The 16,869-nt window shown below is 44.5% G+C and overlaps 1 protein-coding gene across 5 annotated transcripts in view; it reads right to left on the reverse strand.

Annotated features, from left to right (window-relative positions):
- The window catches only part of LOC143283777 (uncharacterized), a 58,942-nt gene that overhangs the window by 13,430 nt on the left and 28,643 nt on the right, over window positions 1-16,869 (reverse strand). For all 5 annotated transcript variants that reach the window (XR_013055449.1, XR_013055448.1, XM_076590132.1 and 2 more), the window contains exon 2: window positions 11,352-11,483. The gene's annotated coding sequence lies outside the window, so the exon portion shown is untranslated. The remainder of the gene's footprint in view (window positions 1-11,351; window positions 11,484-16,869) is intronic.

Below are 16,869 nucleotides of genomic sequence, written 5' to 3' on the forward strand. Positions count from 1 at the left end.
AGTCGTACAAGTAGTGGTAGATAAGTTTATATATCATCACAACTACAATGTAATGGAAACATATGTGCATATATAAGCATTAATTGACAAACAATCCGCGGCTTAAAACACAGTCTCCGTCTTAAAAGAAGCGAATAACAGTCAATATAAAATATATATAACAGAATACAACAACAACAACAACAAATAAATGAAAAAACAAACGAAAACAGACATCAAAGTAAAGTAAAACTGTTATACGCGCAGCTCATTTCAAACACGTTGTTGGGGTCTCATCCTCCACCAATGATTGTAGAACAAATCTACGAATTAAAAACAATAAATCGAATAAAAACAAACCAAAGAACATATAAGAAAAAAAAAGAAAAGAGAGGATTTCGGGAAGTAAAACAGCGAGGGAATGATGAAGGAATTAAAGAAGGAACAGGGGTTGGAGGGAATGGAGAATGAAAGAACTCTGATGAAAGAAAGTTCTGTTGTTGTTTTATGGGGAGAAAAAATAAAGAAAGGAAAATGACAACTTCAAGCAGCTATGAATGCAATTAACCCGTTCTGTGCGGGGGTGTATTGAACAGGATCAGCGCAAGCACACGAGCACGGAAGTATGACAGACGGGAACGGTGAAATATCGATCGGTCTCTTGCTCGCTTCGCCTCGAATCCGTACACAGTTCACTTCGTCCAACTGGTGAGTCGTCTGGTGTCAAGTCTCCCAGTCTGTCGTCTGTTGCTGTCCGTCTGCCTATCTGTGTGTGTGTGTGTGTGTGTGTGTGTGTGTATGCACGTGCGAGCGGGTGTGTGAACCTTTCTTTGTCTTGCTGTGTCTGCCCGTCTGTCTGTATGATCAAAGAGAACTACGATGCATGCTGCATGCTTTTTGTCTGTCGATTTGTCTGTCCCCCACTCCCCTTCCCCCCTCACACACACACACACACAATCTGTCCGTCTACCTGTACCCTCTCTCTCTCCCCCCCCCCTCTCTCTCTCTCAAAAAGGAAGAAAACTGTAAAAAGGAAAAATAAAACAAAACAAAACAACAAAACAAGAAAGACGTTCAAGCTCTGCTAATATCTTCCAGTTCATCCAAAACCCGTAAACACACGCGGAAGGTCAGTCATCTAACATTGACCTTAACGCAGTGTTACACAAAAATGCCGTAGCTAAGAGATGTTAAACAATCAACGGTTTTTCTTTTCCCCCAAAGAAACCATAAAACCATCTTCAGCGTTCGTGTTATTGGCAAAGCAGCAATGAGGGTGATGGGGAAGTGTTAACCTGGTCCAACATATAATTATATGATCATCCCGGTACCCACCGTCTTCACTCTATTCATTCTACTGCCCTGAAAATTGTTATTGCAAAAGAAGATGGGAAAAAATGATGAGGATGACACGCTGATTGTCTTGATGAAAAGAAAAAAGAAAAAAAAAGGACCAACCCTCCAGTAATCATGCTGATTGTCTTGATGAAAAAAGAAAGAAAAAAAGGACGAACCCCCCCCCAGTAATCATTTAAAATTGAAAACAGAAACTTGTTAATAAACGTTAATCACAAAAAAATCTCTTGCTGAATTATCATTTCAGGACAACACAGATCAACAAACTACAATGCCACCACTGCACTGCACCAGACCCCTCAATTAGATACGTGAACCCATGTTTCTGCAGAAACCGTTTTATTTGGTGCCCTCAAAAAAGGATTTACGACAACTGGCAAAAGATACTGCACAAGAACAGAAAAAAGGTTTCTTTACGGATAAGTGTGTCAGGAGTAAAATTAATACTGCAAGCGAGCAAATGAAACAATGAGCAAACAAGAATATTATTTTGTAAAAATAAATCGATAAACAAATACGTGAAATTGGAACTGAATAATCACAACAGCGAAGAATAACAACTAAATCCAATGAACCCACCAAAATTTAATTTTCTTCCGAGCTTGCGATCCAAAATTGATTATATAATAGACTCGGGGACAATAGGGACAGGAAACGTTTGTGTGGACTACAGATGATGGCACGGGGGTGTGGTTTGGGGGGGGGGGGGGGGGGGGCAGTGGGGGGGTGGCTGGAGAAGGAGAGTAGGTAGGTATTCAAGAAAGATTCTGCATCTGTATGGATGGGTGTGGGAAAATGCAAAGCAATGACGTGTAGATAGGCAGGGCGCGAGGGAAATTGGGAATGGCGAGAGAGAGAGAGAGAGAGTGACATAGAAATGAGGTGTGGAGAGAGAAACAGAGACAGTCTGACTTGGAAATGGGGTGTGGAGAACGAGAGACAGAGACAAGCATGGAAACGGGGTGTGGAGAGAGACAGAGACAGGCATGGAAACGGGGTGTGGAGAGAGACAGAGACAGGCATGGAAACGGGGTGTGGGGAGAGACAGAGACAGGCATGGAAACGGGGTGTGGAAAGAGAGACAGGGACGGACAAACTCTTTTCTTCTTCTTCTTCTTTTTTTTCCCCCTTCAGACAAGACAGAGTGAAGGGCTCAGCGCAGCTTATGCAGGGAAGAATTTTACACTTGAACCGAAGTCTAGTTCGCTTCGTATGCAGCACAATACATGTCGAGCGAACTGCAAGGCAAGGCAGTGAAGCAGGCAGGAAGGAACAGGATAGAAGAGCTGGGGGAAAATGGCGGCAGACGGAGGCACAGAAGAGACACACACAGTAGAGAGAAGGGAGGGATGCTGGAGGAAGAGGACCAGGGGGTTGTTGGGGAGGGAACTAGGTGGGGTGTATGGGTGGTGGTGGTGGTGAGGGGGCGGGGCGGGGGGGACATGATGGGGGGTACTGCGTTGCGTGCCAGATAGCAAGGCTGAAGCGTACACAGCTTTTTATTCTGCCCGCTGGTTCCGCGGTGAAAGTGCAGTCAGGTGTTTTTACTTCCAAAACTACTGAGCGGTCGGCCGTCCGTTGCTGGGTTTGGTATATACTATCTTATTATTTGAGAGGGATGGAAAGGAGAGTTCCACTGAACGATGCTTGGTATGTGTCACATTAATTTTACGCACATGCTGATGAAAACATTCACATGAATGTGCACGCACCCCCCCCTGCCCCCCCCCCCCCCACACACACACCTCCCACGTACAGACACACACGCGCGCGCGCGCGCGCGCACACACACACACACACTGAGACACGCTCACACACTCAGATACACAGACGAATGGCAAATGCACAATATGTAAGAGGAAAATAAATCGCAGAATATATGGTCCATGACAAAGAGATGACGTGCCATGCATGCACGTCAGCGTTCAACTCTCTGTAAACATAACTTGGTACATCAAGAGAGACAACGAGACGGTGTCATGTTCCTGAATATTTTGAGTGCTGTTCATTTCACTGTAATCTTTCTCATTTGAAAAAACTTATGATCACATTCGTGATATGATGGCTGATACTTCGAGTCCGAAAATCACAGATATTCATACGCTTACTCTCGCTCTTCGCGCGAGTATGTGGTGAGAGAGAGAGAGGGCGGGTGGAGGGGGTGGTGGTGATGGGGGTGGGGGTGGGGGGCAGCTAGGTCTTTCATTCATGCAGTGTGTGTGTGTGTGTGTGTGTGTGTGTGTGTGTGTGTGTGTATTTGTTTGCTTTTGTTGTTCGGTAAACGAAACACACACACACACACGGAGAGAGAGAGAGAGAGAGAGAGAGAGAGAGAGACAGACGCGCATCCAATGATATATGATAAATTGATTTTAAGAATAGTGATCCCTCGTTTTTCATTTCTTGCCAAAACGGTGCTCTTTATGAGCAAAAGAGAGTGAGAGGAGGTGGTAGAGTCAGGCAGATAGGAGTGGAGACGGGAACAAAGAAAAGAATGGAGAAATAAAGAAGCAAAGAGAAACAGAGAAGCAAGGAAGTATAAAATAATGGAACGGAATCAAGCAAACGTGAACAGTAGGAATGGCAATTTCCAACGGGAATCGAACAGGTGTCTGGCTCACATTTAGTCAACCAGCCGCGCATTCTTCTCTCAGCAAGCCGAAAGAAAACACCCTGCTCTCCCCGCTGGATGGACTCGTCTGGGATTGGCACAATTCAGACTGCTGGGCAGCGAGTTCGCGAGCCTCTCTTTCTCTCTCTCTCTCTCTCTCTCTCATTTGCTGTACTGTGCTGTGTTGGGTTCTACTGTGTAAAATAATGGTAATAACATTTCCCAGCTTGGCTTTCGAGGCAATGAGGTTGTTGACCGACTTGTTAAGAATTCGACTTCATCAAGAAAATACCGCACACAACAACAACAAATTCACGACAACAAACATTATAAGAACACCACAAGTGAGACAACTGCAATATCGTCATGAAAACTAAAAGTAAACATCATAAGAATACTTAAAAAGACACAATCGTAATATCAGTACGAAAACTAAAACCAAACATTATATTGTTATGGAAACTAAAAGCAAGCATTATAAGAACACTTCAAGTGATATAATTGTATTATTGTCATGAAAACGACATCTGACATGAGGGGTGAAGCTCTCTTAGTCTTCTGGATCCGTACCAAATCCTTGTCTTAGGTTACTTTGAAATGCAGCATATATTAGGTTCACTCATTATTATTAACATAATCATTATTATCATCATTATTAGTGTATTATTGTAACAATCTCGAGTTCCACGATAAATTATATTTTCAGTTCTTGGAGGAAACAAGATATTGCTTTAATTAATTTTGATCAGATTTCTACGTAGAGTGCGGTATCCAGTCTTTTTAGTTTGTCATCGAGATTTTGTACGCTGGTATTTTTGTTTGTTTGTTTTGGTTTGTTCCTTTTTTGCTTCTCTCTCTCTCTCTCTCTCTCTCTCTCTCTCTCTCTCTCTCAGCGAATGGATGTGTTTTTTGGGTTTTTTTCCAGTACCGATTTACAACTCAGATGGCTTATTATTCATTCTATTCGTATTCGCTTTTCTTCTTCTTCTTCTTTTTTTTTGGTGTGTGTGTATTTTCTCTTGTTTAAGTCAAATATTATTTATTTTATCATATTTTTACTTTAAGTGTGGTATTGATATACTTTTTAGTTTGTCATCGAGATTCTGTATGATGGCTTTTTCTTCTTCTTCTTCTTTTTTTATTTTTTTTTTTTTTTTTAATGGATTTGTTTTTGATGTTTTCTGTCCCAGGTTGGCTTCTTTTATTACTCAGCGCAGTTAGACGGTCTATTATTCACTCGTTTCGTATGTGCTTTTTTGTTGTTGTTGTTGTTTTTGTTTTTTTTTTGCTGCTTGCCTTCGTCATAATTATTTCATTTTATTTTTTTAAGCCTATTCTGGGGAAAAATGTGGTTGATATGCTTGTATTTGCTGCACCTGCGTTGGAAGAATTGGACGGGTGTATTCACATTTTGCTCGAGTTTTCACACTTCTCGTGAAGAATGTTTTTCTCGCAATGGTCTGTGTTAGACAGCTTCATCGGATTCTGCATGCTGAACCAAAAATCAAAAACACGAACAACAAAAACCGCCACCAATAAAAACACATTGAAAGTACGAATGGTTTTCCCCTTTCCTACTTGTACCAGATAGGCCTACACAGAGCGGAACAACACACACACACACACACACACACACACACCGGACAAAACTCTCAGGATACTTGATCAAAACCAAACAGCAACATCAGTTACAATTCCCTTCGTGCTCTGTGGCACGAAAGACCGTCACAAGAGATCTTCATTTCTGCTACAACAGCAAAAACATACATGACTAAGATGTGTTTTATTTTGAATTCTGCAGTTGCATACACCTCTATTTAATCAAAATAAGTTATTTAAGATAAATAGAATGGAAACAAAAAATCTTCTACCACTTTCGCCTGTAACAGATTCGGAAAATGCTGATATAACACGAACGTCTTGTATGTCGAAGAAAGTTAATATATCACTATTAAAGTCAATCGAAAAATAAATGTGCACATTGTAACATTCGTTTGCTCATTTACGTTCGTTTTCCTCTTTGACTCAGTCTGTTTTATTTGGTTATCCCGTGTGCTGTGTAATCCTGTTTATGGTACAGAGGAGAGAGTGAGAGTGTCTACATCCATCCTGCTCTAAGTCTTCTTCACTCGACCATTTTCCAAACACTTTCTACATATTCATTCAATATTCAAATTATTCTCATGTAATTTTGTGTGCCAACTGGGAATGATTAAAACTATACACTTTGTTGACAGGGTGATTCAAGCCCAGACAGAGAGAGAGAGAGAGAGAGAGAGAGAGAGAGAGAGAGACGGACAGTCGTACAGACACGGAGAGAGACGGACAGACAGTGCAGAATTGAGGTTCTATTCATGTAAGTCCAGACTACATTCAGAGAGGTTGCAGAGATAGTGCGCGTATTGTTTGCATACTGCTTGTGACAGCTGTTCTTGTTTGCTCAGTGTGAGTTTGCATGCGTGCGTGCGTGCGTGCTTGCTTGTGTGTGTGTGTGTGTGTGTGTGTGTGTGTGTGTGTGTGTGTGTGTGTGCACGAACGAGCTAGCCAACATACGTGCGTGCTTGCGAATTTTTATGGACGCTTTTGTACGTGTTGAAACTGACAAAAATGCATGATTCTGATTTGTAGGCATGTGTTGATTGGTGGAAAGCCCCCCCCCCACCACGCCCCACCTCTGTGTGTGTGTGTGCGCGCGCTTGTGTGCGCGTTCTTGTGTGTGATAGTGTGTGTGTTGTGTGTGTGTGTGTGTGTGTGTGTGTGTGTGTGTGAGAGTGAGCAAGTGCTCCAACACGTTGCGCGGCGTGTGTTGGAACACACCAAGAAACCATGTGTTTTGGAGCGGAGGAAGCATGGTATTTGTAACGGGAGTACCGGGTGGAAAGAACACTTGTTCAATGTGCACGTTATGTGTGTATTTAGAATTGTCAGTGCATGCTTGCGTGCGTGTTTGTGTGGCGGAATGGAGGGTAGCTGTAAGTTGGGGGTCGTGCTTGTGTGTGTGTGTGTGTGTGTGTGTGTGTGTGTGTGTGTGTGTGTGTGCGAGTGTGTACGTGTGTGTGTTGTGATCGATGCTGGGAAATGCGGGAAGAAAAAAGTAGTGACGAGGGGAAGGGGGAACACGTGCATGCTCATTATCATCAAGCAAGCACGCGTGTGTGATGTTATTTTCGAGCTCATGTCCACAATTCTCTTTCTGTCTGTATTTGTCTTTCCTCGCCCTTTCTCTCCGTCTCTCATTCGGTCTCTTCTTCACTCGCCTATTTGCTCTTTCCATCTTTTCTTTCTGTCTCTCTAATTCTCATACCCCTCCCCTCTTCTCTCTGTCTGTCTGTCTCTTTCTCAAATATATTTTCAACGTAACAAAAAACAGAAATGCGGCAACAGAAGAATACTTCTGTTAAGACGTCGATACAAATTTCAAATAAAACAATTATTGAATATGTCTCTTTGTGCGCTGTGCTATTCGAAATAAGAGTAGACAATACACAATGCCCAATTTTATCCCACGATCTCCCCCCCCCCATCCCCCCCCTTTCTTTTTTCTTTTTTTTTAAACTGTGCATATTTTACTCTTTATGTAGATGTCGTAAGCCCTGAAATACGCCGATGGCCTTATACGATTATCGTTCGGAGTTCTCTCTCCCTCGACCCTCCAATTCCGCTCTCTCTCTCTCTCTCTCTCACACACACACACACACACACAAACACACACACTACAGGGGCTTTCCTGTGTGGCTGGCTGTGTACGTGTGTCGGGTGCTAATCCCGAAGCTTATCGCTAATGTTGGTGTCAGGTGTCAAAAGAGATCAATTAAGAGCTCGTCTCCAGGCGGATCAATGGGCCCGTGCTGCACGTGGCCCCCTCTGTGTGTCAGCGGACGCCTTGACAAGCTGTCGCTGATCGAAGTGTACAGCTCATTGTGTGTGTGTGTGTGTGTGTGTGTGTGTGTGTGTGTGTGTAGCTGTGGGTGGCTGTGCGTGTGTGTGTGTGCGTAGCTGTGTGTGCGCGCGTGTGAGTGTGTGTGTGGTTTTCATTTGTGTGTGTGTGTGTGTGTTTGTGTGTGTGTGTGTGTGTTTGTGTGCGTGGGTCCATGCATGCATGCGTGTGCATGCAAACGTTTTTCTTGTTTTATAATGCTCAGTCATGTTCTAAAATATGACACGTGATGTCCGTGATAAGATAAAGAACGATAACATCAAATTAGAAGAAAAGAATAACTTGTATGGAGATTTTCTGTGCAAAGAACTGCTGCTGCAGCTGAGGCAGCAGAATAGTATCAAAGAACTCCAATGAACATCCGCTCCAGTTTTTTTTGGCGGGAGGGGGGGGGGGATGGGGGATGGGGGGGGGGGGAACAGACTGTGATGAGGGTAGGCACAGACTTCAAAGAGAAGCGTAACTGTGTCTGCTGTGTCAGATGTATATGTGACACGCACAGTCTCTCCCTCTTTTTGGTGTGTGTGTGTGTGTTTTATCTTCAGTTTAACGTCTATTCACTATAAGTGTTTTTAGACGGTGTGTGTGTGTGTGTGTGTGTGTGTGTGTGTGTGTGTGTGCGTGTGTGTGTACGTGTCTGTGTGAGTGTGTGTGTGTGTGTGTGTGTGTGTGCGTGTGTGTTTGTTTGTGTATGCGTGTGTTTGTGTGTGTGTGAGTGTGTGCGTGTGTGTTTGTGTGTGCGTGCGTGTGTTTGTGTGTGTGTGTGTGAGTGTGTCTGTTCGTGTGTGTGTGTGTGTGTGTGTGTGTGTGTGTGTGTGTGTGTGTGTGTGTGTGCGTGTGTATGTGAGTGTGTGTGTGTTGGGGGGGGGGGAGGGGGTGAGTGTGTGTGTGAGTGTGTGCGTACGTGTGCGTGTGTGTTTGTGTGTGTGTGTGAATGTGTCCGTATGTGTGTGTGTGTGCTCCGCAACTGTTGTGTGCCTGTATTGTAAGTTCGTTGCCTCAGGCTTCGTACGTATGATGATGATGATTCACCTACCACCACAAACCACAATGAATGGCTTGGCTTGTAAAAAAAGCTTCAAACAGGCTGTGTGGATTGCTTTGTTGAAGGGCAGACGCATGTGTGACCGGTTGGACTTGGATGGGTGGGAAGGAGAAGGAAAGAGGAGGTGGGGGGGGGGGGGGGGGGCGCTGGCGGAGACCAAACGAAAACATTCGAAGCGAATATTTATGAGAAAAGTATAACTGCTTTTACACATAAAGCCCTAATGGAAAAAATAAAAAATAATAATAATAAATAAAGAATTAAAAAAAAAAAAAAAAAAAAAAACGAGACCGAGAGAGAATGGAGTGGGGGTCGGGGAGGGGGGGGGGGTGGCATGGAGTGACAGTAGTTATGGAGGGGCAGAAAGAGAAAGAGAGGGGCGGGGGGGGGGGAGTCGGAAAGAGAGAGAGTGTGTTGGAATAGGATGGGTCAGAGAGAAAGGATGAAGAGAAGGGTTCGAGATTGAGAGAGAGAGAGAGAGAGAGAGAGAGAGAGAGGAGTTATCAGTGGAGGGTAGGGAGACTGGGGAGAGAAATAGAGAGGAAAGGGAGGTAATCAAAGAAAGTGATGGAGAGACAGGGGACGAAAGAGAAAAGAGAGAGGGGGGGCATCAAAGAAAGAGTGGAGGGTAGAGAGACAGGAGAGAGTGAGGGAGAGAGAGAGAAAGTGAGAGAGAGCGAGCGATAGGGGTTATCAAAGAAAGAGTGGAGGGTAGAGAGACAGGGGAGATAGAGGGGGAGAGAGAGAGGTTATCAAAGAAAGAGTGGAGGGTAGAGAGACAGGGGAGATAGAGGGGGAGAGAGAGAGATTATCAAAGAAAGAGTGGAGGGTAGAGAGACAGGGGAGATAGAGGGGGAGAGAGAGAGGTTATCAAAGAAAGAGTGGAGGGTAGAGAGACAGGGGAGATAGAGGGGGAGAGAGAGAGGTTATCAAAGAAAGAGTGGAGGGTAGAGAGACAGGGGAGATAGAGGGGGAGAGAGAGAGGTTATCAAAGAAAGAGTGGAGGGTAGAGAGACAGGGGACGAGAGAGAGACAGAGAGAGAAAGAGAAAATAAGTACTGAATCATAGAGAGACACACACATGCACACACGCAAGTAAAGGCACGCGTCTGGATCGAACACGAACAGAGGTGCACCAAGAGAGTTAGGGTGTGTTTGGTATATAGCCAAGCTGCTGATGCCATCTATATATTAAAAAAATAAAAATAAAAAAAAACCCCAAAACACGGTGGTGGGATTGGAGGATAGAGGTGGGAAAGTAGGTAACAGGGTTAAGGAAACAGTTTGCTGATAGTGAGAGGGGGTGAGGACGGGGGAGGGACCCGGTTCGTGCAGTGGGTGAGGGTGGTGGGAAGGGTGGTGTTGAGTGTGTGTGGTGGGGGTGGGGGGGAGGGGCTGGAGGGGTGTAGGAGGGCTATGAGGCAACAAGTTCATCCGAGCAGAAAGTTCATGTCTAATAACATCACGCAAACACACCGAGACAACCCCCCCCCACCCCCCACCAAACACACACACACACGTGCACGCGGAATTATCTTCGCTTTTCTTATCACTGACTACTATGTCTCTCTTTCCTACGTTTATACCTAAGGTCTCAGTTTAACAAAAGAGATTGTATGTTCACGTTTACCTTAAGAAATCAAAACAAAAAAAAAACACCCAAAAACCAAGAAAATGCACAGCAAAACACAAATTACAAACTAAAATAAAACACGGGACACACACACACACACACACACACACACGTTCACTATGACAAACCAGGCAATTTAGTAACCCACATGGCCACAATGAGTACACACGTTACAAGAAAAAAACCCCATCAATTCAATAACTGAAACCGATAGCACTGAAAGACGATATTTTTCGGTGGCTGGAAAAAATACAACAACAAAAAACAAAAACAAAACCAAAAAAATAAAAATAAAATAAATAAAACAAAGCCCTTCATTATGAAGACATTCTTGAAAGGAATGGACAACATGAGCTTGTGTTTCTCGTCCATAATCTGTGTCTTGGTGTGAGTGAGTGAGTGAGTGAGTGCGTGAGTGTGTGTGTGTGTGTGTGTGTGTGTGTGTGTGTGTGTGTGCGGGTGGGCGGAGGGGGGGGAGGGAGGGAGGAAGTGAATGGAGAAGGAAGAACAGAGATACAAAAATAGCCATAGTATCTTAATTGCTTGAAAAGGATATGCAAGGTAAGTTCTCATTTGTTTATATATAAAAATATATAAAAATGTGTATACATTATCCAACTTTATTATCTGTTTCTGGCCTTTTGAATCAATCCTGTATTCTTTCACTGAGCGCGTACATTATGCAATCTACGTGTAGTCACGTGCATGTGTGCATGCAATGTGTGCGCTGACATGTTTGCGCAATCGAAATTTATGCTCGCGCACTTGAGGCGACAAGAAAAAAATGTACCTTTGTAATATATCCAAGATGATGTGAGAGTCTGGTAGACGAAGCTTGATGTCCTTCTCCGCTAAGTTCCCATCACTTCAGAGTTTTCTGCAGGTCCTGTATGTAGTTTAAAATTCCAGTGGCGGTAGATTTCTGAAACAATAAACACATACCTGTATTTTGTAATGTTTTGTGCAAATGAGAGAAACACACACGCACACACACACACACACACACACACACACGTACACACGCGCGCGCGCGCTCTCGTGTGCGCACACGAGCATACATGCACAAAGAACAAACAGGGAAATTGAGGAAGACAAACGCAAAAAGACAGGGAATGCAAGACAAAAGAAACACGACGAAGAAGAGAGAGAGAGAGAGAGAGAGAGAGAGAGAGAGAGAGAGAGAGAGAAGACAAAGAAACAAACAGCCCGTAGATTAGAATAACCAAAATAAAAAGAAAATAAATGAAAGAAAAGAGGGGAAAGGAAGAAGATCAGACAGACACAAACAAAAGAAAATAAGTTACAGACATTGCTAATGCTCAGAACACACACACACACACACACACACACACACACACACACACACACACACACACACACAGCAAGCAAACTGTCGTGAGAACGCCGGAACGGGGAATTCGGGTGGAGGGAGCAGGAGACAGGACAGAGAGTCATAGATAGGCACAGAGAGAGAGAGAGAGAGAGAGAGAGAGAGAGAGAGAGAGAGAGAGAGAGAACTGATGTCACACAAGAAAGTAGGAGGAGGGAGAAAAAGGCGACGGGGGGAATGAAAGAAGAGGGAGGGTGTCCCCTCACTCGTAGAAGAACAGAATAGGGGAAGGGAGGAAAGAGAGAGAGAAGAGAAGGGGGTGGGGGTGGGTGGAGGGGGGGGCGGGTAGATGGGAAAAAATAGAAGAAAAAAGTCTAGGGTCATGAGAAAGGGTATAGTGTTGATGCCTGAAGCTGTGAGAACTCTGGAAGAAGATGGCTTCTGGCGGCACCAGACTCTGTCTCCCTTCGGTTCCCCTCCACTCGCCCTTCCCCCTCCCCACCCCCCACTCTCCTCCCATACTTGTGCATGTTATATGCTGGTAGAAGTAAAAGCTGTCTGTATCTCTGTCCCGATGCCGAGATGTGTGTGACGCGCACACACACACACACACACACTCATGCACGCACACACACACACACACACAGAGAGAGAGAGAGAGAGAGAGAGAGAGAGAGAGAGAGAGCGCAAGGAAGTATACATCATTACATGGAACGGAAGCAAGCAGACACGAACAGTAGGCATATGAGAGAGAGAGAGAGAGAGAGAGAGAGAGAGAGAGAGAGAGAGAGAGAGAGAAGGAAGGGTGGGAGAAGAAGGGAAAGACTAAGAAACAAAGGAAGAGAGAGTGAGAAAATGAGAGAGTGAGAGAGAGGTAGGGGGTGGGTGGAGGGAAGGAGGGACAAAATAAGAAACAGAGAGAAGGTGGGGAGGGGAGGGGGGGGCAAAGTGAGAGGAGAGAGGGTGAGAGAATAAGACTGAGAGAAAGGAGGGACAGAAAGAGCAAACAGGTGAGGGAAGGAGGGACCGAATGAGAGAGAGAGAGAGAGAGAGAGAGAGAGAGAGAGAGAGAGAGAGAGAGAGAGAGAACGAATGAATGTTTTATTCAGATAAGGCCAGAGCCCCTTACTGAAGGGGCATTCACTGGTAAATGATAATAATAATGAAAAAATGACACGACACATTAATTCGACAATTCAGATCAACCAAAAATGAGAGAGAGACACATAGAGAGAGACAGAGAGAGAGAGAGAGAGAGAGAGAGGGAGGGAGGGAGAGAGATCCTTCAAAGTGCTTTTGAAAAAGAGGACGAGGAGAAAGCACAGCAACGACAATCACAACAAGCCTGACAGTAATACACGTGCGTGTGTGTGTGTGTGTGCGCGCGCTCGCGTACGTGTGTGTGTGTGCGCGCGTGTATGTGTGTATGGTGTTTAAAATGTGTGATACGCCGTGTCTGTTCGCATTCTTCACAAAGTCGGCCAACGGCCTCATCGCCATGAAAATGGGTGGCAGCGTGGCCAGAAATGCAGACATGAGCGATATTCCAACCATCATTATATTATTATTAAACAGAGCAAAGGCTTTTGAACACACAGAGAAACACAATACACAGACAGGGCCATTCCTGGACCGAGGATCAAAAACCGTGAGAGGACAAATGGTCAATAAATATTCTTAATAGAATAATTCTAGAGAGAGAGAGAGAGAGAGAGGGAGGAAAAAACTGGCGTCCCTGTGAATAAGATAACATGATGCGCCTCTCTCTCTCTCTCTCATGTTATCAAGGAAAATGTCTCAATATATATCTATCTCGTGTCTCATTTTCGCGAATCTTTTTCGTTACTTTGGAAACTTTCTCTCCTCCCCTTATCCCCCACCTACACCTCTCTAGTTCTCTCTCTGAGTCTTTCCTTGTCGTCTAATAGCAGCTTTGGTGAAAGACATGAAACACACACACACACACACACACACACACACACACACACACAGAGTGAACGCCAACAGAAATGAAAGAAAGATAATTTGAAGGAAAAGCGGAAGAAAGAAAGAAAAAAAATGGGCATGAATGACAAAGTGACAGGGACACACACACACACACACACACACACACACAAAGCACGCACTACAACATATCTTTTGAATGCACGGGAATATATGCAAAAAACAACACAAAAAACATGCATAATATAACCAAGGTCTTTTCAACGGAAGTGTCTATAAACAGTGGCATGCGTGTCTGTCTGTGGTATTGTGTTTGTGCAGAGCAGTCACGGTTGTTACAATGAATAAGCAAAGACGTGGATTTGTTTAAAAGGAAACACAGCCATGACATGGTGTTTCCTGATTTGCTATGGCTCTTTTATGACATCGTGAGCCAGTGCTGCATGAGTCGTGGAGAAATAAACTGCGTTATTGTGTCAACTACCTTTCTTCTATCCATTTTTCGACACGCAAGCGGACCGGACACTGAGTTGTTATTTTGCTTATAAATTTCCAAATTTCGATTTAAAGATTATTCATTGGAGTTCAGTCATTAAGTTTAGTCGCGCGTGTTGACGACGCGCTTGTGGCAACGATTCTGCTCTCTGGTGTCGGACGTTTTCGTTCTCGAAAATTACCCCCTGAGAGGGTTTAATAAAGAAATGAAGGGGGAAAAAAAGTGTTTTTTTTAAAATAAAGAAATGAAGGGTAAAAAAGAAAAAGAAGCTAAGCTATACTTTTGTATATAGTTTTCGCTGTGGTGATCTGCCACGTACATTCAATCATCATCGGAGTGATTCAACAACCGAGTCTCCGCTGATGAGTGACTTGACGTTAACCCCTTAGCTGTTGACCGTTGGTGAAACGTGATGAGTGTGGCATGAACCTGAAATGTAATTCGTGCAGATTGTATACTTTTTAAGGGGTGTCATTGGTTTTGCTGAACATAATTGATGGAGTCTCCCGTCGGACCGACGGATGAGTAGGTAGGCAGGCTTATCTGTCGGTGTGTGTCCTCATATGGGAGAAGAGGCAGATTATGGAAGCGCAGCACTTCCCACAGGTGTTGCAAGGGAAAACGTCTCCAGAAATTGAGCCCTGCTTCCTTCGCTCACGCTTCTCCTTTATGGCCAGCGTTCTCTTTTTTTCAAACGTCTTTATGCCACTAGAGCACAGCATCCTCCAGCGAGAGCGGTCAAGGGCATCAGTTTCCCAGGAAGCGATGTCTGTGTCACAGGCTTTGAGGTTTGTCTTCAAGGTGTCCTTAAAGCGCTTGCAGGGTCTTCGAAGTTCACGGTGGCCTTCCTTCAGCTGGCCATACAAAAGCATCTTCGGGATCCTGCTGTCTGTCATGCGGACAACGTGTCCTGTCCAGCGGACTCCTAAAAGGATGAAGTCAAAGTAAAGAATGGTGACTGACATCCTGACCTATTAGCTTGATCTTATCTCAGTGAGGAGACTGCTCTTCACTGATAAGCATCTTCGTCATGAATCACTCTGCGTATGATTATGGTTGGACTGCTGGCACTGTGAATGCGACAGACTCGCTATTCTGCGAAAGTGGGTGCTCTGTGTATTACATGTGGAGGGGATGGTTGCGTGCGGGAGAATGGTAGGAAAGTGGAAACAGGGGGTGTGGGGGGCGGGGAAGGGGGGCGATGAACGATAGGAGAGTTAACGCCCACTGAAAGGGCAGAGAGGATGCTGGGACAGCAGAAAACTGATTGAGTAACATTCTCTCTCTCTCTCTCTCTCTCTCTCTCTCTCTGTGTGTGTGTGTGTGTGTGTGTTGCGCGCGCGTGTGTGTGTGCGTGAAACTGTTGGGGAGACAGAGAGACAGATAACGCATGGCGACAAGAGGCAACCACAAGGGAAATAAACGAGAAACCAACACAACTATAGTACTTTAAGAAAAAAGAATAAAAAAAGAAGAAAAGAAAAGAAAAGATAGTGATAACGAAGACGTGTCATTAACAAGCATTTTCGTTACATACGTTCGTGACAGAATCCTGACATTGCTAAATTGAAACAAATTAAGGGAAAGGAGAAAGACACAGGAAAAAAAGAAAGAAAACCCCAGGGGGGGGGAGATATAGAGAAAAAAAGAGAAAGATTTGAGTGGATGAATGAAAAACAGACTTGACAGGATGATTGAAAAACAGACAGACAGAGAGAGAGAGAGGAGGGGGGGGGGGGGGGAGGGAACAAAGAAAACTAGGAAGACAGAAAGACTGACTGAATGCATTAACAGAAACCAAGACAGGAACGATTCTGGCATCACAGGAGGCAAATCAACCATCTGAGGCTCGACACACGTTAGAGCTATATGGCTTTTTCAATATAGTCGTAACCCACATCATTCCTCATGTGATACTGTAAAGTGCAAGGAGAGAAAAAAGGAGAGAGAGAGAGAGAGAGAGAGACGGAGAAAAAAGAGAAAGAATGAAAGAAAGAGATGGACCGCCAAACATGCTTCAATATACAGCGATAGGACTGCTTTGATGCAATACTATACCCGGTTATTCCTCCTGTGACACCAGGAAATCAGGGGGGGGGGGGGGGGGGGGGGGGGAGAAGAAGAAGAAAAAGAAGAAGAAAAAAAAGAACAGAAAGAAAGAAAACAGAAAGAAAAAAAAGAAATGGGCCGCCCCCCGTGCTTCAATTATACAATACAGAGCGGTAAGGCTGTTTTGATGCAACAGCAGTAACCCCAATTATTCCTCCTATGTGTAACGGCGGGAAAGTGAACACACACACACACACACACACACACACACACACACACACACAAGAAAGCACACACACACACACACAGAAAGAACGAAAGAAAAAAAAAGGAGAGAGAGGGACCGACACACATGCTTCAATAGAAGGGCTGCTATACAGGCGCCGAAGTGACGCAAGGCGCGGAAAACCCAGCAACTTCTCAGAGGAGTGCCAGTGTTATTACCATTATTACCCCCACCACCCTCCCCCGACACCAGTGTGTGTGTGT

This window comes from Babylonia areolata, chromosome 7 (genome assembly GCF_041734735.1).
Source record: "Babylonia areolata isolate BAREFJ2019XMU chromosome 7, ASM4173473v1, whole genome shotgun sequence".
NCBI lineage: Eukaryota > Metazoa > Mollusca > Gastropoda > Neogastropoda > Buccinidae > Babylonia > Babylonia areolata.